Raw genomic sequence first — 24,397 nt, forward strand, 5'->3', positions numbered from 1 at the left:
TGTATAACTAGCACGTTGGGGGGACGGGGGACTCCCCCCAGTCTCTGCTGTAGTTTGCCCAACAACCCATTCCATCGCTGCCCGGGTACCCCAGTCAAGTTATCTCGGTGTTGGAAAACCCATGCCTCCACTTCCTGATTTCGGCCCACTGTGCCAATCTGCAGACGCCAGAGTGGCCAATCACCCAGACATTTGTTCCTGGCAAATAAAGAAATGTGATGTTGCAAAACGTTTATTGACAACACAGCACACCAAAATGCAAACAGGCTGTCCAGTGTGCCATCCTGTAGCACTAAAGGGACTGCCCTCGTATGAGGGTCCTCTGCGGGGACGTGTTGGTCAGCCCGCAGAGCATTGCTTTGAACCTTGTGCATTCACCATATTGATTTCGTGCTCTGACAGGATCTGATTAGCACTTGCACTGAATACGTAGCGGGCCTCAGTGGAGCTCTGCATAGTGTCCGGCGTCACAGTCTGGTGTCACCACATTCCTCCCCATGAAGTTCCTTCCTTTTCCCACTGAGGACGTAATGGGCGATCCTGCCACAGACATCTTGGCTTGGAGCTGCACGCAGTGAGGAAACAGCAGCTGCTGAGGAAGTGACCGGCATCTGTGGCTGCTCAATGTGTGTCTGCCTTTGGCGACTGCAGCTAGTACTTTATGACGTCATCAAATGTCAAATTGTCTTTTTGCCTAGGATTCCTTCCACCGAAGCGGCACCTTTTCGTGTGGCCTTTCCTTCAAGATGCTTTTATTCTTCCATGTAAGTATCGGTCAAAGAATAGTTGCGAGCTGTTTATTTTCACATTTAACATTTGTCACTATGCATGCGCATGCTTTGACGAAGATGAACGTTCACATATATTGACTGTGCAGTCACATCTGAGGCTAGAATCTGTACGTGCCGCTCTCAAGCGCGTTTATCTGTGCATGCTGCAATTAGCGGTGGGCGAGCCAACACATTTACAGGGAGAGCTCGCTCACATAGAGCCACGGATCTGGCTCCGATCTTAGAGTCCGTACAGGAGCCAAGCCCTGAAAATGTAAATCAAACACCAAACATCACTTAAAATATGGTAAAGTCACTTCAAAGTAGGAAAAAGGTGTATTTCTTTAACATGTGACGCTTTGACATTAATATGTCACGTTATAGCAGTGCACTGAGAAGTACTTATTAAAAAATATAGGGCTATATTGTCAAGGAAGTGGCGGAGAGAGGCGCTGCTTCGGAAACACAAGGCTGCACCCTATTCTCAAGGATACAGTCCAGCCTCGCGTTTCACCCTGCAATGGCGCTAAGTTTCACAACTTAGCGCCAATGCAGGCACCTCTGCCAGCAGGGAGGTTTGTTTATGTACAGGAAGGTATCCCTTCCTGCACATAAACAAACCTTAAATGCCAGTTTGGAACTTACATGTGTGCTGCTTTATGCAGAGGCAGCACATATGTGAGTTACAAAACGGCATTTAAAAAAAAGGTTTGTTTATGTACAGGAAGGGACACCTTTCATTCAGACTGCGTGTGGAATAGATAATATAGAACATGGTATTTACCCAGCCTGGTCAAAAGCAGAGGTAACGGATTTCACACAATTTTGGAGGGAAGATGTAAATAATGACGTAGAAAATTTATTCCACTTTTCGAATGGGAAATGCGATACTACGTTTCAACCAAAATATTTATGCACTTTATTTTTATTACATAAGTAGCAAAAATAGTGCAAACTGTGCTGCTTTTTTTTCAGTGTCGTTTGTGGATAACTTTGCACTGGGGCAGAAGCGTACAAATGTATTTGCTCCATTCTTTTGTCTTGTAATTTAGGAAACGCAGAAATGGTATTTGCTCAACCATGCCAAAATAAATAAATAAGAGAAATAAGAAAAAAAAAATCACTATGAAGCTATTTCGCTTGGTTTAAATAATAATAAACTGACTAGGTGTATAAAGCTTTTCAAATGTGAAAGCCGAGACTAAGCTCGAGGCAACATATTCTGTCCCTTTCTAAGTATCAACAATGATGAAAATTAAAATGACCCTTTATGAACTACAAATGGTTTTGTAGCTTTTGAATTGTAATTGCACATTGATTTATAACCCATTTTTTTGTTGCAGATTTATATAGCGCGAACTCGACCCAAAGGTATTGAAGCGCTTTCCATGAGCACAAGTTACATTACACAAGGACACATTCATCCATTAATATAACATAAGTGTTAGCAATGGCTCCCGCTCCATTTCGTAAGAATGTGCCTTTCAAATGGTCGGGCGTTACCTTTCTAGTAATATTTTTCAAGTGCGCTATCATTAAACATAGCGAAAAACAGATTTGTCCTGTTTTGCTATTTGCACCGGATCAAAGATTCTTCAATACATCCTATCTCTTTCTTGGCATCTACAGGGAGATCTCGTTATTGCTCCTTTGTTTTCACTGGGGCTAGTGTTGCCATCATCCCCCCTTAAACTCCAAAGCGTTACTAAATAAAATAAAAGTGAATCTCTACCTGCGGTCGGATCCGCATGGGATAAAAGAGGGGGGGAGGGGCAGCTGCCCTTTGGTGTCCGGGTTTACAGGGGGTGATTGCTGCTCACGGCAGCATCTCTAAAGGCAGGGAGACAAAGGGCAGGCAGGATAAGGTGTGAACGGCCTCTACCCTCCAGCTCCCATAAAGCCGGCATCACCCGCAGACCCTCCCACAGATTAGAGTGCTCGCTCGCCCCAGACAGCCTCAGTACCCCATGAACTTTAGCGGTGTCCCAACCCTTGTATTTAATGACGTCCTGCAGTTCGCGCCACGTTACGCTGGTGTGATTCTCACTCCTGGGCAGGGACCGTGGCCCCAAGAGCATTGCTGGCATCCCCCTGCTCCCCAGGGCCCAGGTAGCCCTCAGTGGAGTTTTATGAGGAAAGAGTATGTTGCATCAGCATCTCCATGAATCACCATGAGCCAGACATGAGGAAATCACGGGCAGGAGACGGTCTCCGGACAGCTCCAAGCTGAGCACATCTTGGCAACAAACGGGATTCAAGCAGGCGACGTCTGAACGGCTCCTGCGGCACAAAGCGCCCAGGCCTGGGATCAGAGGCAGGAGGCGCCCCTGTGCAGAACTGTTGGGAGATGTGAGAGGACCACGGATTGAGGTGCCCGTCTATTTTGCAGCTCAGCTGACTGAGAAGAGAGGAGAAAAGGGGGCAGGAGGTTGCTGCCTTGAAAAAACAGATGGCACACTGCAGTATACAGATTACTTTAAGTCTCGCTGAGACAGCGCATGCAGCGCATGCGCTGGCAAGGTGAGACCTAATAAAAGGGGGAAACATCACCCAGCCAAGCCATCTGGCAAGAGAAGTTCAGCCAAGTGTCTGGAAAGGTGGTACATGGTCTGCCATTGAGGTCCGTGGGCAGTGGGAGGGGCACGGTGTTGTGCCAATCAGAGTAATTTGTGCAGGAAAGAGGACCCCGGTGAACTACATTTGGCCGGGACCACTCACAATTTTTTTTAATCAATAGCCCATTATAGTAACAACACACCACAGTGAGGAGAGCAGACTGTCTTCAGGGTCTACCTCAGGGACATCCAGCAACATTCATTAGTACCATGGCCACAGTTCCTCCTGTGGAGCCATTACAGTGGACGGTCTCCCGTCAGCGCAAGCCCCCAGAGGGAAAGAGTGGATGGAAAGAGTGTTACTCATCTTTGAAGTCGCCAAAGTTGACAATGGGCAAAAGAGAGCCATGAACCTACACTTGGGAGGAAGAGACATTTATAAAATATTCAAGTCCCTTAATGAAGCGGCTCCTGAAACACACCTCACCCTTATAGTCGATCTCACCGTGAACTTTGAACTGATGGCGAATCAGGACTATGAGAGGTTCGTGTTTGGTCAAGCTCGACAGCAGGCAGAAGAGCCTATTGATACCTTCCATGCCCGCCTTAAGGAACTAGCTAGTACGTGCGATTTAACGACGAAAATGAGGAAATACGAGGCCACATTTTACAAGGGTATGCCTTAGCATAATTTTGTGAGCTGATACTTGAAGAACCTGGAAAATCACTCGAAAATATTATAACCCTGGGCAGGACCAAGGAACTGTCTCGTGCTAGAGAGGCCCACATGGAAGCAGTGTTACAAGCACCGGTAACGACTGAGCCCGTTATCTCTGTCCTAGCCCATTCACCAGCCAAACCAAGTCGGAAAGATGGCCCAAGAACACGGACCTGCAGATACTGTGGTGGGAGCAGCCATGGCTTCGATGAGTGCCCGGCACAAGAAAAGAAATGTGCAGGGTGTGGCAAGCTCAATCATTTGATGTGCATTTGTTGCTCTGGAAAAGGTCGAGGACAAAGCCCCACAGTGAACAGGCTCCCAGAAGTAAGAGGGGTATGAATGATGACGACACGGAGGAACACACTGTACACTCTGAGCCTGATTCACAAAGGTAAACTTAGACCTAAAGTCCAACTTTACTACTACTAGAAGTCTATGTTTAGACCAAAAGTCTAACTTTTGTCCCTGTCAACGATTCATGTTGGGTGGTGATGCTGTAGCATTGTTAGGGTTGTTCACTTTCTGGGTTTTTCCATTTTGCCTTTTTTGGGGCGGAATGTTGTGTCGCTCCTATGATGTAACAGGAGCGGCACGGAATAGTTCTTGTACACTATGCATACCAAAGGGGGGGTGTCATTGAAACCCCTATGATGCCTGCCCAAGTGGTGTAGGCTGTATTATGTGGAGCTGAAGTAATAAAGATACCCCCTGCCGGATGTGAGGTAGTAGAAGATCCGGGCCGGGGCAAGCAAGTCGATACACTGGTGTCCGTGTCCTCTATAATCCTGCGCCACCATGTATTAATTGGTGTACCAGGCCGGTCGCCGGGCGCCAGTGTCTGTGCAAATAGCAAACACAGCAGCTGTGACTGGAATTTGGTTCCCCAGTTCCAAAGTTGGCATCGTAATGTCACGTCCTGGTTGGAGGGTGAGTGATAAACAAAAGTCACACAACAGCTCGGCTCGTTATAGACTCGAGGTTTCAATAAAACCCCAAGCTGAGCCAGAGCCAGGCATCAAACTTGAGCCTGCCTCAAGCTTTTAGTGGCTGACCCTCCGCTAGCTGTAATTTGTAAACTTCCCTGCACTGGATGCATACAAAAGAGTGTTCTTCAAGGTTTTTTTGTTTTTGTGATTCGACCCCTTTGTGTGTGGTCGGGCAGCAAGGTTGCTTTTGTGCCAAGCTGCTGTAAACACTGAGGTTCCTGTTTACCACCTGGAGAGAGTCCATCATCTTCAAGTCAGAGAAAGAAATACTCTGTGCCTGGGCTCCCTAAACAGGATTCAGTAGCACATGACACTATTAATTACAGAAGAGGTTCTGCCTGCCAGGTAAAATGATGCAATTGTTTGGATCAAATCCTGTGATCAAATTGAGCTGGAATTGTTTTCGCAATTATGCTGACCCTCTTCATTTTGACGCGTTTCAACCAGTTTGCTGCATTTCAATTTTATTGCATAGTTCAAGAGGATCTCATTATTTGGTGACATATTGGCATTTGAAAGGGTGGCTGAAGTAGTTGACAATTTGGCCATACCTTGTGGCGAATGCACGATAACCCCCTTCCTCCCACCAGAATGTAACAAGGGCTTTCAAGACAGTCATTTCTTACAGATATCCACAGGCCTTAGTCTGAATGGGGCCCACTTGAACTGCAGGGACTTCAGAGGCCTAATTTATTGTCCTGGGTGCATTCTGTAAACCTTGGTAGGAGCAATTGAAACAAGCATTGGAAATGCAATAGGTCTCACATTTTTTGAGTTAGAGCTTTGTAAATGACAATCTCTTTTATTGTGTGTTATGGAGTATACATACGTATGTGGTGTGTAGTGGGATTATGTTGGTTGTATTGGATTAGTTAATTGTGGAATTGTGTGGCGTAGAATTGTGTGGGGTAGAGTGGATTTGTGTAGTGTAATTATGTGGCATGGTATACTGTAGAATTATGTGGATAGATTTGGGAGTAGAGGTGGGGCAGTCCTCATTAGCTGTGGGGCACCTATTTTCCATACCCAGAGAGACAGGCTTCATTTCTTCCTGATGGGGCATCTTCTTTTTCACTTCGGCTTTGCCCAAAAGGCCCAGTAATTATCCTTAAGGCCACAGGATACTGGTGGGTTGGCTGCTGTCATCAAGTGGTGTTGGAGACTTACGTAGTTGTCCTGAGGTCACAGCCAATGGAGTTGCCACTACAGTTCATCAGATAGGTGTGAATTATTGAATATCTGAGTGATTGTGGGCCTGCATGCCTTCTCCCCCTAGGCAACCTGCAATGAGGGGAATTGCACGAGCAGCCCTGTTAAGTTTCTATGAGTCCGCCTCCGGGGTGGATGGTGGCCAAGCAGGTGATCCTGTTCCACTAGTGGGGCAGGGGGAGAACTGGACCTGCCGGACACAGCCTACATCTGACACAGGCCATGGAGACAGAGTGCCACTGGGTGGGGAGGTGGGGGCTCTGCTGTGGTGGAGGGAAGCTCTGGTTCACCTCCCCACATCGGTGTGCCTTGTCAGACCATGCAAAGGTGCCTCGAGGTCTGTGTTTACAATTTCACCTAAGATATCTGCACTATAGGTAGCTACTGAGAAACAATTTCTGGCCATTATTAGTGCAAAGATGTATATATAAGCAAGGTAACAAATGAGCACCAGCAGATCAAAGTATTTTGAACTGCAGTCCTGAGATGTTAATACTGTTGCCCGAGAGGCTGAAACAGCGGGTTATTGCGCGTGTACCAACCAAAGAGGCCTGGACATTTGGGTCCTTTAATACAAGCGGCCCATAATTTGATTTGCAACTTGCACACCAGGTAAATGTCGATACAATGGACTGATTATAGGTGTGTAAGTTTCAGACCTCAGAAGATGTATGATGTGACAATTGCCCATGCTCACCTTCACACCCATTTTGGACATGCTCAAACTCGCAGTTTGCCTGTATGTATTTATGCCATATTGTATATGGTGCAAACATAGGTGGGAAAGCCAGCATTTTAACAGGGCGATCTGAGACAGAGCTGGCTTTCTTTCACTCGTGGAGCATAGGGAGCAAAGCACAGAGAGAATATAGGCCCAGATCTTTGTACTGGGATGAATGTTTTACATTGTTCAGCATTCTGTCCATCAATTGTTCTTTTTGCATTTGTCATTCCGAGTGGGACAGGTATGTCCAGACGCGGGCCCAGTGCTCTCCATGCCACTGGAGTCAAGCTAGCCTGGCTAATGAGGGGTGATACCCCGAAACCGGTCCTAGGATTCTTGTTTCCATCCAGGGAGGAGCTGGCCTGGCAGTTCCAGCTGGACTGTTCCCATGGGAAGCAGGGTCCAGACTAATTTGCATATGGCTGGGTTTGAATTGGAATGGTATGGGAATCAAAAATACAATGGATTTGGTCCCAGATCTCTGTAATTGGGGCAAATGTTTGACATTGTTCAGCATTTTGTCCATTAATTGTTCTTTTTGCATTTGTCACCCTTCGTGGGTCGGATATGCCAAGACGTTGGTCCTGTGCTTGCCATGGCACTGGAGTCAAACTAGCCTGGCTGATGATGGGTGATACCGGTTTTAGGATTCTTGTTTCTGGTCCAGGGCAAACCTGGCCTGGCAATTCGGGCTAGACTGTTCCCATGGGGAACACGGTCAAGACTGAATTGCATATAACTCAGTTTAAACTGGAATGGCATGGGGAGCAAAATAATTATGGATTTTGGCCCGATCTATGTACTGGGGTGAATGATTGACACTGTTCTGCATTCTGTCCATCAATTGTTCTTTTTGCATTTGTCACCCCCAGTGGGACGGGTATGCCCAGATGCGGGTCCGGTGCTCCCCATGCAACTGGAGTCAAGCTAGCTGGCTGATGAGGGGTGATGCAGCAAAACCGGTCCTAGGGGGCTTGTTTCCGGTCCAGAAAAGACGTGGCCCGGCACTTCATGGTGGACCATTCCCATGGGGAGCAGGGTCAAGACTGGTTTGCATATGGGAATAGCATTGAGAGCAAAAAAAAGGATGAATTTAGGCCCAGATCTCTGTACTGGTGTGAGTGTTTGACATTGTTCTGCATTCTGTCCATCAATTGTTTTTTGCGTTTATCACCTCGACTGGGACAGGTATGCCCAGATGTGGGTCAAGTGCTCACCATGCCACTGGAGTCAAGCTAGCCTGGCTGATGAGGGGTGATACCTCGATACCGGTCCTAGGGTGCTTGTTTCCGGTCCAGGAAAGACCTGGCCTGGCAGTTCATGATGGACTGTTCCCATGGGGAGCAGAGTCAAGACTGGTTTGCATATGGCTGGGTTTAAACCGGAATAGCATAGGGAGCAAAACAACTATGAATTTAGGCCCAGATCTCTGTACCGGGGTGAATATTTGACGTTGTTCTGCATTCTGTCCATCAGTTGTTCTTTTTGCGTTTATCACCCCAAGTGGGACAGGTATGCCCAGATGTGGGTCAAGTGATTGCCATTCCACTGGAGTCAAGCTAGCCTGGCTGATGAGGGGTGATATCCCAAAACCAGTCCTAGTGTGCTTGCTTCTAGTCCAGGGAGGGCCTGACCTTGCAGTTTGGGATGGACTGTTCCCATGAGGAGAATGGTCTGCAAATGGTTTGCAAATGACTGAGTTGAAACTTGAATGGCATGGAGAGCAAAAAACTATGGATTTCAGCATAGAGCTCGGTGCTGGGGTGAATGATTGACATTGTTAGCATTCTGTCCATCAATTGTTCTTTTTGCATTCTTTCACATATGGAACCTTTGACATTAATATGTACATAAAGTAGTGCACTCAGAAGTACTTTTTAAAACTTGATAGTTTACAAGCATGATCTTAGAATCTTATTGCCCCCACCTCCACCCTGGTGAAAGCGCCATTAGTGAACTACAAGGCAAAACAGTTGCCATGTGCGCCTTGTAAGTGGCCTGGATTCTTGTAGATAATGGAACACTATAGTCTTTTAAATAAAACACAATATATTTTTGTACAGCTTATTTTTGTAACAAGGGATTTTGAAGGTGCTTTCATTTGCTATAGTGAAGAAAAAGGAGGATCATTAAAATATAAACTTTGCCTATGATCACTCAGTTTGGTTAAGTGGAGAATCACTGTTTAATGCATGTTTTCTGCTTACACTTTGTACAACCCAGCCACTAAACGGATATCTATTTGTGTCTCCTTTGTAACTCAAATGTCAGTGCTTTGTTTTACCTCTTTGTGCATGTAGGAAGATGAGCATTGGTGCAGGCAGAAGCCATATTAAAAGCTGGGCTCCAGGTTCCAACAGAACCTTGAGCGGAGACAGGCTAAAGATTCGAGCTTTCAGAGGCTCGCCCACCTCTATGTGCAAATTACTAACCGCAGGCAGAGAACTCCGCTCCGCCAGCAGAGTGTACAGAGATTTGTCCACTCTGCGTTCTCCACGCAACGCGGAGTAGGCAAATCTCCGCACACTCCGCAGCGGAGCTGAGTTGGCCAGCCCGGGGACGCCGCAGTTCAGGTAAGTGTTTTTTTTGTTTTAAGTAGTGTCTAATTAATTTTTAACATGGGGGGGTGGAAGCAGGTGATGGAGAGGAGCGGAGTTCCACGGACTTGGGTCCCGCTACGCCAGCTATGCCCAGGGTTACAAATTACACAGGTAATAAATAGAAGTATGCGCAATAGGTTAATCCCACGTTTGGAAACAGGAGTTTGCGTCTGAATCAGAATTTGCTGGAAAGGTAAATGAGCCTCATAGATGTATATGGGCCCTGCTTATTCGTGGGAAAGGGTGCATATCACAAGTCACACAATATACCAACCCTAGAATTCCAACGATTCGGGAAATTCAAATATCCATATGTAAAACAGAAGTCAGGATTCTCGGAGGAGTCTGTGTATTTCTGAATAACTGTTCATAGCATATATGCGTCTGCCATGTGTTTTGACTTTGTTCGCCCTGTTTAAAAATAGTTAATCACGCACAAGCTAAACCCTTTAAAGCCTGCTTCTTATTTAATGAACAGAAGACATTGCAGCCGCTCTGTTACCTTGCTCATCCCTACGAGCCTCTTGCGCCCCTGCAGCACCTTTGAGCGAGGATGTGGTGTAACACCCAGAGCTGCCAACAGGTTCAAAGTTCGGGGTCAGCTGAACAATTTGTGATTCTGGGCAAATCACTTACGCTTCCCTCTGACTATGATAATTAATGTGTCATTGTGTAATGTTACTGATAAGCACTGAAACAGCTTCAAGACCATCACATGGTGTTAACACTATGACAAGATGGAGGACAGAACAAGCGCTCCAATACAATCTGATCGGGCAAAAGAAAAAAAGCATCAGCTACGAGGACGCTAGCAGAGGGACGGGTCAAGCAGGGAAGCAGGAGGGGATGGGGAGATGGGTAAGCTGGGTAAGCAACGACTGGGAACAAAACCTTAATTGAAGCCGAATTAGCGACAAAAATGAATGTGTCATTGTGTAATGTAACTGCTAAGCACTTAAAAGTGCTCCAATACCATCGGTTTGTGTTAGCACTATAGCAAGACGGACGATAGAGCGAGCGCTCCAATACCAGCGAATCGTGCAAAAAAAATTAATAAAGAAGCACTGTTCGTGTTTTAACAACTTTTTAAGTAATGCATTCATTTATGTACATACACATGTATTTTAGTGGTGTATGTGTACAACGGCGATAGCCTGAAAACATAAGTACTCCTATGGAGTGCTTGAAAACAAAGAAAAAAAATAGCTCCACAAACCAGAAGCAGTGTAAGGAGACATGCCATTTGACCATGCGCTATGGGAGGGACAAACACAAGAAGAGGGCATGACGCCATGGCATCAAAGGAAATTAGATTGACGCTGAAGTTTACCAATGGCAGGAGACTGGGAGCCTGTAAGCTCACAGATAGAACACAACACGTTTCATCAAGACAGCGATTGCACTGTCTAGCCACAAACTAAAAATAACCGCGCTGGAGTATGGAAGGTGAATGAGCAATAATGATTCCTTTAAATAGTGATTTTATGTTGTCACATTTGGTATGTGTTCAAAGATGGAGGTCAAATGGCAGGCTGCGTTTTCTGACAGATTGTTGCTTTTCCTTTTATCATGGAAATTGGTGTCAACTTTTCTTTGTCTGAACTTCAAAATGAAAGACAGTCTTGCTGGTGAGAAAGGAAAGGCTGTAGGGATGTAATATTTTCTAACACATAACAATATTTAAATACCTAGGGCCCGATTCACAGAATTAACTTAAGACAAAATCCTAAACTTACTACTTTTGGTATTCACAGAATGCACTTACTACTTTTGGTATTCACAGAATGCACTTACTACTTTTGGTATTCACAGAATGGATTTACGACTACTAACTTTACGTCCGCACTCGGGCCGGAAACTGCGGCCCGGAAGCGGGGCTTCCGGGCCGGAGGCGGGGCTTCCGGGCCGGAGGCAGGGCTTCCAGCCCGGAGGCGGAGCTTCCGGCCCAGACGTGGGGATTCCGGCCAGTGGCGGAGATTTAGCCATGGCCAAAATCTCCACCTCTGGGCCGGAAGCTCCGCCTCCGGACCGGGAGCTCTGCCTCCGGACCGGAATTTCCGGCCCGAGTGCGGACGTAAAGTTAGTATTCGTAAATCCATTCTGTGAATAGCAAAAGTAGTAAGTTTATTCTGTGAATCGCAAAAGTAGTAAGTTCATTCTGTGAATACCAGAAGTAGTAAGTGCATTCTGTGAATACCAAAATGGTACTAAGTTTAGGATTTTGTCTTAAGTTTGTTCTGTGAATCGGGCCCATTTAAATTAACTCTACATATATTTTAAAATATATTAGCAGTTCAAAAATCACAAATGAAGCACTCTTTTATAATTCTGAAGTGTGATGGAAACCAAGATTCTAATAGGATCAAAACATATCAAGACACTTTACTTGGTGATACACACATGACAAATATTTGCAGAAACCTGATTTCCACATACTATTATTTGAATGCAATATTGTTTTATCAGTAAAATTGTATGTCTTTGCAAATTTAGTGCCCATTTCAATCGAGAATGTACTGTCGGTAAATGATGGTGGCTGACTTGCCATGCTTTATAATATACTTGTGACAGTGTGCTCCAAAATGCACCACCAGGTACATACAACACCCTAACAATGAATGGGTGTGGCTCATTTGCTACAGTTCTCCTTTGTATGATGCTTGGATTTTTCACAATCCCTATGAGTTCAATGATCTAATATGATGGCAGCACCCTCACTCTGTTCCAGCACTGCTGGTGACAATCAAATATGCTAAACATAAATTGTAAAAACATAAACTCCAAAACATTGATTCAAGCTCACATAATCCTCTCCTACACAATGTTCTGCCTGTACTTGCTCTCAATATCCAGCATGTCCCCAAATATGGCAGGACTGGAGGTGGAAAAATAAATTAACCTATTCATGAAATACGCTGGATGTGACTGGGTTTAAGAATACTGGACCCAATGTACTAAGAACCGTTTGCAAACCAGGATGTGCAATTTACACATTGCTTTGCAAAAGCGTGTGCAATTTGTGATGCAACCTATGTGCTAACAGCTTGCTTCATACATTGAACATTTGCAGATGGTGGTACAAAAACCTGCATAATGAATACAAATTAGCTACTTGCAACCTTCTGTGAATAGCTGCAAATGTGTGAATGGTCTTTTGCACAGAACAGCAGATCCCCATCTTTACATTTTCTTTCCTAAATTTGCAAAAAAATTTAAGCATCCTGTCAAAAGGAAATGGAAAAAAAAGATAAAAGTTTCTGTAGCAATTTTGTAGAAGGGAGGCACATGTGTCTTCTGTGCTAAAACCTTTATTCACAAGCAAGGATGAACACAGCATGATATCACCGCAGCGCAGCATACACACTACTGATGCCTGGACTGTCCATCCCCTTCATCAAGTAAAATGGGCCTACACAACGTTCTACATTATGTACATTCTAAATCAGGCATACAATGTATACCCAATACATGTCCATTACTACACATCCCCTTTTCTTAAAATAAAACAACACTAGCATTCCCCTTTTTCAAACAAAAGAGAAGAAGAAAAAAATATATTACTGCAAACAAAGTCCTCCAACATCCTAGGTTTCCTTAAAATTCTACCAAAATGGCTCATTTTGCCCTGGCTTCCGATCACATTCTCTCCCCTTTCTTCCAGACAATCACCTACAGTTTCCCTTACGTTGCATTCACTCATGGAGTTACTTGTTTCCTCCACTTGTGACCCAATCTTTCCATTACTTACTTTGCTGCTCTCTCCCCCATCCAGGGATTTATTCATCCACCAATACCTGTCACCCCTTTCTTTCTGCAGCTCTCTTTCTTCATACCTTCCATCAGCACCCCCTCTTTTGGCTATTATTATGACAACTGCTGCCATCTTCAAGTTCCACTGTATTATCACTCTTTTGACCCTTTCTGTTACTGAACTTACTTTCTCCTTTGACCACTTTCTTGACCGACTTCACACGCACCCACTGCCCACCCTTTCCATGTACCTCTTCCACTCTGTGTTTGCATCAAAATACATTTTATTCCTTTCTTGAGAGTTCAAAATGCCTCCCCTTGTATCCTTTGCCTCCCAATTAAGGGCCTCATTTATGAGGTTTCATCGTAGGGCAGCGAAGCAAGCCTGCCTGCTGCACTTCCCTACAGCAAAAGAAAAGGGCAGGAATGCGCCGTATCTATAAGATACGGCGCATTCCTGTCCTTTTCCCCTGCCCTGACGCACAATGGGCTGCTGTGCGCCAACACAGGCACCTTTTCACCATGGTGCAGGGGTGCCTCCGTTGCGGGGATGACAATTTTTGTACAGGAAGGGAAACCTTTTTGTACAGAAAGAAGAGGCTTTTCCTTTCTCTATGTGTGCTGCAGCAGCACACATAGAAAAAGGAAAAACGAGGAGAAATAAAGATATTTCTCCTCGTTGTGCCTCCCTTACACCTCCCCTGGGGAGGCGTAAACTTTTGGCACTGCCTCAGATTTACGATTTCTAGTAAATCTGGTGCAGTGTCAAAAGGCCATGGATGTTGCTGGGAACGCCCCCAGCAACACCCATTGCACACCCCTTTAACGCAGAACACTGCGTTAAAGGGACTAATATTAATCAGGCAGCATTAAGCCAAAAAAAGTGGCTTAGTGCTGCCTGATAAATATCACGCGTGCTTCTGCACCACGGAACGTCACAAAAAGTGATGTTCCAGAGGCGCAAGGAGGCTCATAAATGAGACCCTCCTTTTCCTACTCTTGCTCATCCACCCCAGATTCACTCTGAAATAAGTTAGTCTGCCTCTCATTAATTCAAAAGGACTTTCCCCCACCATCTCATGAGGCATCATTCTGTACGCCCACAGTATCCTTTTGATCTCATGTTCACAATTATTCTGTGCTTTGTTTGCCATCTGAATAATTCCTTTAATCACTCTATTAACTGTTTCCACCACAGAATTGCCGGAGGGATGATACAATGCAATGAACCTTTGTTCTATGCCAGTCAGCTTAACAAACGTTCTCATTACCTCCAATTTGAACTGCACACCTCCTCTAGAGACTTGATGACCACACTGGTGTTCACAGTTTGCACTGCTGTCAATTCAATCCACGTAGAGAACATGTCCATAGAACAATTATGAATTTATATGTACCATCTCACCATGTAATGGGACCCATGATGACCAATACTACTTTGATCCATGGTAGCTTAGGACACCCTAACGAGGCCATGGGAGCATTTGTCGTCCGCTGCAATTTTCCACTAGTCTCACAATCAACACACTCTTGAACATACCTCTCCATCTCAAAATCCACATTATGCCACCAATATAGCATTTATATACCTTTTTTTGTACGTGTGATACCCTAGTGTCCTTCATGCCTAATATAAATTATCCTATGTCTAATGCCACAAGGAGGAATAACCTTTTACACCTCAACACATGAATACATCATCTACACTCAACTCAGCTCCCACCTCCCAGAAGGTGTTCAGTTCCTCCTTAACTTTGCCCTTTAGTAAACTACTCTATCCATTCCCAATTTTGTTCTTCACCTCCTTCAACACTCCATCTTTGCCATACGCCTCCATTCCATTCTTCTTTTTGTATAGTGCATGCAACTCCTTCTGTAAAAATTCCAATAACACACCACTCAATCTAGTGACCCTGATCCAATTTCTTAGAGGTATTGACATTCTGTTAAAAAAATCAGCAGCAGTAAAATTTTCAACACCAGGTACATACTGTACATCGAACAAAAATTCTTGAAGTCTCATGAATAGTCAAGCAATCCTCGCAGAGGCTCAGGACATCCCCTCTGTGGTCAATAATTTGGTAAGCGGTTTGTCAGACTTCAAAATGAATTTTCTTCCCCAAATGAATTTAGGAAAATGCTCAAGAGCCCAAACACATGCTAGGGTTTCTCTCTCTATCATGGAACACTTCTCCTCCGTGGGTGAAAAAATGCGTGAAGCAAATGCAATCACACACTCTTTGCCCCAATCATTCTAATTAATCATAACACCCCCAAGACCCTTACCACTCACATCAGTGGTGACAATCGAGTCTGCTTGTAGATAAAAACCTTGTACACTGGGTACATTAGCAATAGCTTGCTTGATCTCCTAAAACACTGATTGACAGCTAGCATTCCATTTAAACTTGACCTTGTTTTTTCATGGGTAATGGGCTAGAAATTCTCCACGAATTTTGATTAAAAGTCCGCTAATCCTTAAAAGGATCTCAGTTCATCTTTGAATTTTAGAGATGAGGCACTCACAATAGCTTCCACCAGCTCTTTATTTGCTTTAACCCCTTCATTGCTAATTGCATGCCCCAAATATGTGACCTCCTTCTGAGCAAACCTGCATTTACTGCCATCCTCAAACAGCCCTCTTTTTTCAAGAATGCATAATACCTTCCTCAATACCTCATCATGGTGCTTTATATATTTTCTGATACACAAAATGTCATCCTGGAAGAAAGAAACTTCAGCAATATGTCTGAAAAGTAGTGCCATCAACCTCTTAAACACCGAGCGGCTGATGCCATTCCAAAAGGCATGGTGATACGCTGCAGACAAGTCCAGCATAGAAAACTATTGAGCTTTTCTGGTGAAGGGCATCATCTCATCAATTCGTGGAAATGGGAACTGATTCACTACAATATTATTATTCTGTCCCCTCAAGTCCACATGCAAACGGATCTTGCCATTGGCCTTGCATGCAACGACCAAGAGATACACCCATTTGGATGCCTCTACAGGTACAATGCAGCAGCCACCTGTGCAGGTAAGAGTGGTGGGGGGAAATTCTGCAGACGACAAGGAACGAAAATTAATTATTTATTATTCGGCGGTATACCCGTAAGTGATTCAGGTTTGAGAATACTGCCAACAGACTTCCCAATAGATCTAGTCTTCACCCTAGAGGAGGTACAATGTGCACTAAAAGCCAGTAAGGGGGGAAAGGCCCCGGGGCCAGACGGCATACCTGTGGACATCTTTAAACATAATATTGAGCTATGGGGCCCAATAATAACACGAGTGCTAGAAGCTAGTTGTGCGATCGGACTGATTGAATCCTGGTCAGACTCCATCATGGTACCCATTTTAAAAAAAAGGTGACAGACAGAATCCGGCATGTTATCGCCCTATTTCACAATCCCTGGCACAGTGGCAGGCCGTATAGTGCTTAATCGTCTCCAACAATGAGCTGAGGACAAAAATGTCTTATCAGACATTCAATTTGGTTTTAGGGAGGGGCTGGGCACAATAGAACAGGGCCTTAATTTAACCATCCTTATGAGAAAATATATGAAGGCGAGAAAGGGAAAACTGTATCTGGCCTTTGTTGACTTTCCGGCCGCATTTGATTGCGTAGATCAAGGAAAATTATGGAGCATCTTAGCGGCAATGGGGGTGGAGGCTCCTCTAATTCATTCTTCAAGGGAGCTCTATACAAATTCAAGAGCTCAAGTGCAGTTGGGGTGCAGCGGAGAGTGCACAGCATCGTTTCAAGTGGAGAGAGGGTTAGTCAGGGCTGCGTTCTGGCGCCTTTCCTATTTACGCTATATACCAACGGCTTGGAGAAATTTATGTTGGATAGGTGCCAGGACCTACCCCAGCTGTCAAAACGCCCAATACCTGTCCTACTCTACGTGGACGACGCTGTAATCATAGCCCGTACACCAATGGGACTACAACAGGCTCTTGACAGCTACAAAGAGTTTATGAGAAACCTAGGCCTGAGAATAAATGTTTCTAAAACTTTCATAATGAGCTGTGGGACAGGTGGTAAGAAGCAGAGGGACACCTATATGGAGAATAAAATTGTGGAACCCACTATAACGTACCCCTATTTAAGAGTTTTAATCGACCAATAGGGCCTATGGTGTCAGGCTATTAAGGCTAGGAAACTTCTCTTTATGAGAACAACGACAGCTCTAGTAAATTTTTCAAAAAAGCTAGGAAAGAGACCATCAGTAGAGCTGACCTACATCTACCAAGCCAAGTGCGTCAGTACGGCCATCTATGGTGCTGGGATATGGGGATGCTGCGATGTAAATGAAATTCAGAGGGTGGAGAATGCTTTTTTAAGATACCTGCTGGCGGTCCCTCGAAGCACATCCACCTACATCTGTCATACCGAGCTGGGGCTACCATACATTACAGATATAATAAAAATACAACCAGTGCTGCTAAGGCACTGGATCTGGTCCTCGATTAAAACCACATTTAACCGTAATGTTTTAACTGACAGTCTTAAACTAGAACATGCATTAGAGATCAGGTGGGTGAAGTATATTAAAGTTTTTATTGCGGACTTAGGACAGCCAGAACATTACCATAATCCCTCTCTGATGGGCTCCATCTCAAATAAAGGCGTTCAAAAAACAATGCATGACCCATATGGAGGCAAATAGTTTTGCCATCGAGGCATCACGGCCGTTGGTTCAAACCAACCAAATGATGTGGTCTACCATTGGCATGCAACCATACTTAGCCTATACATTAAGCGGGTACAATAGATTTATTCTTAAACGTCTCAGACTTGATGTATTTCACTGTTTGGTACGTTTTCGCGTCATAAATGACTGGTCTAAAAGCTTATCAAACTGCCCCTGTGACGGAGTTTCCCCGCAATCATCAATCCACGTAGTCCTGTTCTGTAAATTTTATTTGGAACAGAGGAGAAGGTGGATCAAACCCATTTTGAAACTATGTGTTATGAGGCAATGCCGTCCGGCCTACCTTGCAGCTTCTAGATAATGATTCCTTCGTGAGATATATTGCGCTATTTTTGAAGTGCACGATCAAACATAGGAAACATTTCTAAATTGTGCCCTACTGCTGCTAGGCCTTAGTTTTTATTTATTTTTAGACTTCTAAAATGTTGTGACACCTTTTAAATAAAATTTTTATGTAATGTATAATAATGTGAAATATAATTGTAAAACTGTGCTTTTATGATTTTTCTGTGCTTTAAAATGAAAACCGAATAAAGATAACTTTTGATTTGATTTGATTAATTATTTATTTAATTTTCCCTCGTGGTCCTCTGACGAATTCCCGGCAACCCGGCCCCATCGCTCTTAAATGCACGGGCTGCATCTGGTTACATGACATGTGACTCAAGAAACTTTTCTAATTCTTTCTGCTCTTCCTCCATCACAGTGAAAGGAATATTACATGTTTTATGAATTTTGGGCATAGCTCCTTTTTTTAGTCCTTTGCAATGAGTAAACACGTTAAGACGGCCAATGTTACCTTGGAAAACTCCAGGAATTTCCTCAGAAATCCACCTTTTTGTGTCTTTCTCCTCACACGCCACCGAGACTTGCTCCACACTATTCGGATCCAGGACTATGCTCAACTTCTTTTGATCTTTTCAGCCCAGTACTGAAGCCCCTCCGTGGCCATCTGGAGTTTACATACTGCATGTCTGTTTTTGAATCTGAAGACTAACTGCCTGAACCCCACAATGTCCATTCTAACTCCAGTATAGCTCACTGAAGAAATGCCCGGGGGTTCCAATTGATCCCCAAAACCTGCTCACAAAAAACTCCTGCCAAATACTCTCCGCAATGATAGTGTACGGGGAATCCGAGTCTACTGCAGACTGCAAAGAGACTCCTCCAAAGGATACCCAACACAGGTGTTTACTACTCCATTTCCCTGCAATGTTCAGCACTAATTTCTTCTGCCCTGTATGCTTAGCCTTCTCCTCACTCTCTTCGCTGTCCCCTGAGAACTCTTCCTCATCATTATCTCTCACACACAAAACTTTGGTAGTACCGCTTTTCTTTTTTTCCTCTTACATACTCTGACATAATGTCCTATTATGCCGCATTCCAAACATTTTGCGCTTTAGCCGGACACCTCTCAAACCTAGCTGCATGAGATGTGCTACCACATCGAAAACACACAAAATTAAAACTTTTTGTCTGTTTTACATTGTCTCCTTTCTTCCTATCTTTCCTTTGGTCCACAAATTGCCCAGTGTGTGCAATCTTCAGTCTACCCTCTGACACTTTATTCAAAGCCTCCACCACTTTCTTTTCTTGTGCCAATGTGGCCTTAGCGCAACACTCCAACAGTTCTGCCTTCTTTGCAATTGCCACAATGTCTTTGAGGTTCATTTCACCTTCCACCCACAACCTCTATTGTATAGATTTGTTTTTAGCATACATTACAATTTGAACAGGAACCAGTTTGTCATGCAAATTACCACACCTACACGAGATCGCCAACTTTTTCAAGACAGAAACACAGGGCCTCATTAACTATATATTGACGCATGGTAGCGCAGCAAGCTTTCCTGCTGCTTTTCCGTGTGTCAAAATAAAAGGGCAGAAATGCGCTGTAGCTGCAAGATATGGTGCAATCCTGGCCTTCTCCCCTGTGCTGGTGCACAAACAGCAGCTGTGCGCCAATGCAGACACCTTTGCGTTATGGTGCAAGAGTGCCTGCGTTGCGCGGATTACTATTGCTGCACAAAAACAATCATTTTTTTTATTTTTTATTTCAAATCTTTTTTATTGAAAAAGCATAGAAAAAAGACAAGACATACAATAAATGACACATGAAATCCCGTTACATAACAAGCAGCTAGTACCTGAGATTGGTGAGTCTGTAGATGGTTCACACCCATTCCGGACATATATGAATACAAACTCCTCACAGACAGAACAATAAAATCATTAGAATTGATCAGTAAATCAGGGCCTCACATCAGAGAACATTGACTAACTCATGGACTAGCTGTACCATGTGAAGTAAAATAAAGTAAAAAGACTAAAAGACTGAAATATGTCATGGTACCACGAACAGCACATCAATGTCCAATTGCGCTAGGGTGATAGGGCGCCCTAATTGCCAGTGTCTTATTTCCTGTGTGTGTAGCCCTTTCTTCTATTTCCTTATCTTCCATTCAGGGTGGGTCAAATGAAAATGCAGATCTGTCTAGGGCCTTCCATAGCCTCTTGTGAGGAGCACGCCATGGGGAGGAGTGCAAAGCTGGATTATCCGCTCCTCTTAAAAACGAGAGCCATTCCTGCCAGACCCTGAATGATACCTCAGATGCGCTCTTCCATTTACACAACACCACCTTGCAAGCTAGAGTAAGCAGGACATCTAACAACTGATCATTGTCATTATGTAGGTCCTGATCCAACACTCCCAATAGCACGTAGACAAACTCTCTTTTAGACTTGAGCCTAAGAATATGATCTATGCAGTCAAACACTTTCCCCCAGAACGGTCCCAGCGCAGAGCAACCAAATAACATATGCGCTAGGTCTCCCACCTCTACATCACAATTCCAGCATAGCGGGCTGTCCCTCAAGTGAAGTTTATGAAGTTTTTCTGGTGTCCAGTATGTCCTATTAATGAGCATGTACTTGGTTTGGGCTAAAATCGGTGAGATCTTATTCGTTTGGGCAGCGGCATGTATCAGGCCCCAGTCAAATACTAAACCGGTAGAGTTTGGTTCAGATTCCCACTTAACTTCATTTTTCTTATGTGCCCTGCTCGGTGCAGGAATGAGTAATTTGTAAATTTTGGAAACAAAATGACCGGATTTCAGAAAGCGCGGAACCTGGGTCTTAAGCCAAGGGTCTTCCGTGCCGAGGGAGCGAGTAGACAAAATAACTTTGAGTTTCAAGAAGTCATAGAAGTCCATTGGTGACAGATTGTGAATTGTCTGAAGCGAAGAAAACGGCAACGGGTGCCCCCCCTCAAATAAATCTCGCACTAGGTTAATTCCTTTCCTGGACCAACTCCTCCACTGTATGGGCTTCCCTTCCATCTAAAGTGATGGGTTATACCATAAGAATATCATGGGAGACTTCCTCCATAGCAACCCTACTTTATGAGTTTGATCAAGCCTCAACAGTGCTCTTCTGGTGTTTAGTAAAATGTATCGGGAATGAGGCAGGTGGGAAAGGTCCATCGAGAGCAGTGCCATTAGAGGGGCATCACCAATTAGGGATTTTTCGATGCCGATCCACAGCAGAGTATAGTCCGCACCCTCAGTCAACCACTGTGCCCCTTGTTTGCAGAGAAACGCCGTCTGATAGTTCCTGAAGCTAGGAAGACCCAGGCCTCCTTTACCCTTTGATAACTGAAGCTTCTTCATCGATATCCTAGGCTTCTTCCCCTGCCACAGGAACTCACCAAACAGCCTCCCCACCTTTGTCAAGAAGGCCTCCGAAAATGTCATTGGTAGCATACTTGCCAGATAGTTCACCAGTGGAGTCACCATCATCTTCAGAGTTTCCGCCCTGCCCCACCACGAAAGGAAATTCGGTGACCATCCCTCTAGCAATTTAGATATTTTTTTCAAGACCAGGCACTCATTAACTCCCAGTGTTGTGATTAGATCCTTATCAAATTCCAGCCCTAAGTATTTAAAGCAGCCTGGTTGCCACGTCAGGCCAGAGTTCCCGATAACTTCCCTGTTACCCAAGTTGTTCAACATTTTAACCTCTGTTTTATCTTTATTCAACTTGTATCCTGATACCCTGGAGAATTTGTCGATGGTAGTCATGAGGGCCGATATAGCCTCCTCCGCCTTTTCTGATACGATTAGGACATCGTCCGCATAAGCGGTCAGCTTTATAATACAATCACCAAATGGAATTCCAGCAATACTCTCATTAGCTCTTAAGTGGTAAAGAAATGGCTCAATGGCCAATAGGAACAGTGAGGGTGAGAGTGGACACCCCTGTCTGGTACCTTGGTGCAACTGGAACACAGAGGAGAGTGAACCTCCAGCTCTAACTCTAGCAGTGGGACAGGAATATAGAGACATCACCATCTTCGTGAAGGATTGACCCAAGTTGAATTTATTTAAGACTGCATTCAGATAGTTCCAGTCGACTCTATCGAAAGCCTTTTCGGCGTCAAGCGTAATTGCGACAGTGGGGGTAGATAACAATTTTGCTTTTTCGAGAACATGAGCTAGTATTCTGGTATTATCACTTGACAATCTATGTTTTAAAAAGCCCGCCTGAGAGGCGTGTATCAGTTTGGGCAGGACCATTTGAAGTCGATTAGCCAAAATCGTGGCTAGGAGTTTACAGTCAAGGTTTATAAGCGAGATAGGTCTGTAATTCTTTGGAAGAGTTGGATCTTTCCCTTCCTTTGGAAGTACCGCAATGATGGCCTCAGACAGCGTACCCTTCACTTCACCTATAGTGCTAATTTCTTGAAATAGGTGCAATAGCGGTTGTGATATGAGTGAGGAGAAACTCTTATAAAATCTGGCTGTGAACCCATCCGGTCCGGGTGCCTTACCGCACTTTAATGATTTAATGACTGACTCAACTTCTTGAAGCGTGATGGGGCCATTAAGTTCATCGCGCTCCATAGTAGAAAGGGATGGAAGATTACACTCTTCCAAATAGCCAGCAATTTTTGCCTCGACAACTTCTGTATTTTTGGCGTAAAGCTGTTCATAGAAATGTTTGAATACCTCCGCTACCTTGATCGGATCCGAATGCGTAGCCCCTCCCTGATCCTTGATGGAATTTATCATATTTTTCAGTATTTTGAATTTGAGGTATGCAGCTAGGCTCTTCCCTGCCTTATTAGATTCACATAATTTGAATTGTTTCCTCCTATTTAGCCAGATCCCTGCTCTTTCACTCACTATTTTGTTATACTCGTATTTTTTATTGGCTAGTTTATTCAGAGTTTCTTCCTTCCTATCTAACAAGTGTTTCTTCTCTAACCCCGCAATTTCAACCTCCAACGTCTCCAGCGCTTTATTGTGGTTCTTGTTTATAGCCGATTTTATTTTAATTACGACTCCTCGTATCGTACTCTTCAGTGCCTCCCATCGGATCAGGTCTGTAGTATCTCCCCTAATATTATGCCCTAAATACTCTTTAATCGCGGTCTCTAACATTACTCTATGTTGTTCCTTTTCGAGGACCTCCTCATTAAATCTCCAGATTGATTGTCGGGTGGACGATTTGACGTTGGATATGGACAGGGAGATGCATGAGTGGTCGGATAAAACCCTGGGTTCTATGGATGATTCTCCTATTCTGGGTATTCCATTTTTGGTAATAAATAAATAATCAATCCTGGAGAATGAATCATGTGGAGGAGAATAAAAGGTATAATCCCTCCCATCGGGGTTCTGCAACCTCCATGTATCTACTAACTGAAATCGGGTACACAGGTTAGTGAAGGCCTTATGAGATTTATTACACCAGAAGGAACATCTGGAGTCTCTATCTAATATGGGATCAAATGGTAAATTGAAGTCCCCTGCAAGGATGTGAATGGCTGAGTCGGGGATAGTTTCTAATTGCTTGGTCAGATCGGACCAGAATGTCAGATCACATGTATTAGGAGCATATACATTCGTAACGTAGAATTCAGTATCGTCTTTAAACAACTTAGTCGTCACCCACCGTCCTTTGGTATCAGTAGTGGAGGAAAGCAAATCTACATTAGATTTTTTTGCAATCAATGTCAGGACCCCATTTTTCTTCCCTATCGCGCCTGAACCTGCGACCTCAACAAAAAATGTATTCCTAAGATTATGAAACTGCTGAGCGTCAAGTTTAGATTCCTGTAGCAGGACAATATCACCTTTTTGCCTACGTACATAATCCAGCACTTTCTGGCGTTTAACGGGCTGATTAAGACCTTTGACGTTAAGATATCGCCTGCACTTAGCGCTACCTGGTAGACGCTTGCTGTCATTTTTAAAAACCCTTGTTTTGTCGTATCTTTTTCTTTTTAATTTGACTCACTTCTACCCCGGTTTTTAATAATTAGCTTAGAACTGCCTAAAACATCTTATAGTCGCCCCTACCTGTG

This window comes from Triturus cristatus, chromosome 3_2 (assembly GCF_964204655.1).
Source record: "Triturus cristatus chromosome 3_2, aTriCri1.1, whole genome shotgun sequence".
Lineage (NCBI taxonomy): Eukaryota > Metazoa > Chordata > Amphibia > Caudata > Salamandridae > Triturus > Triturus cristatus.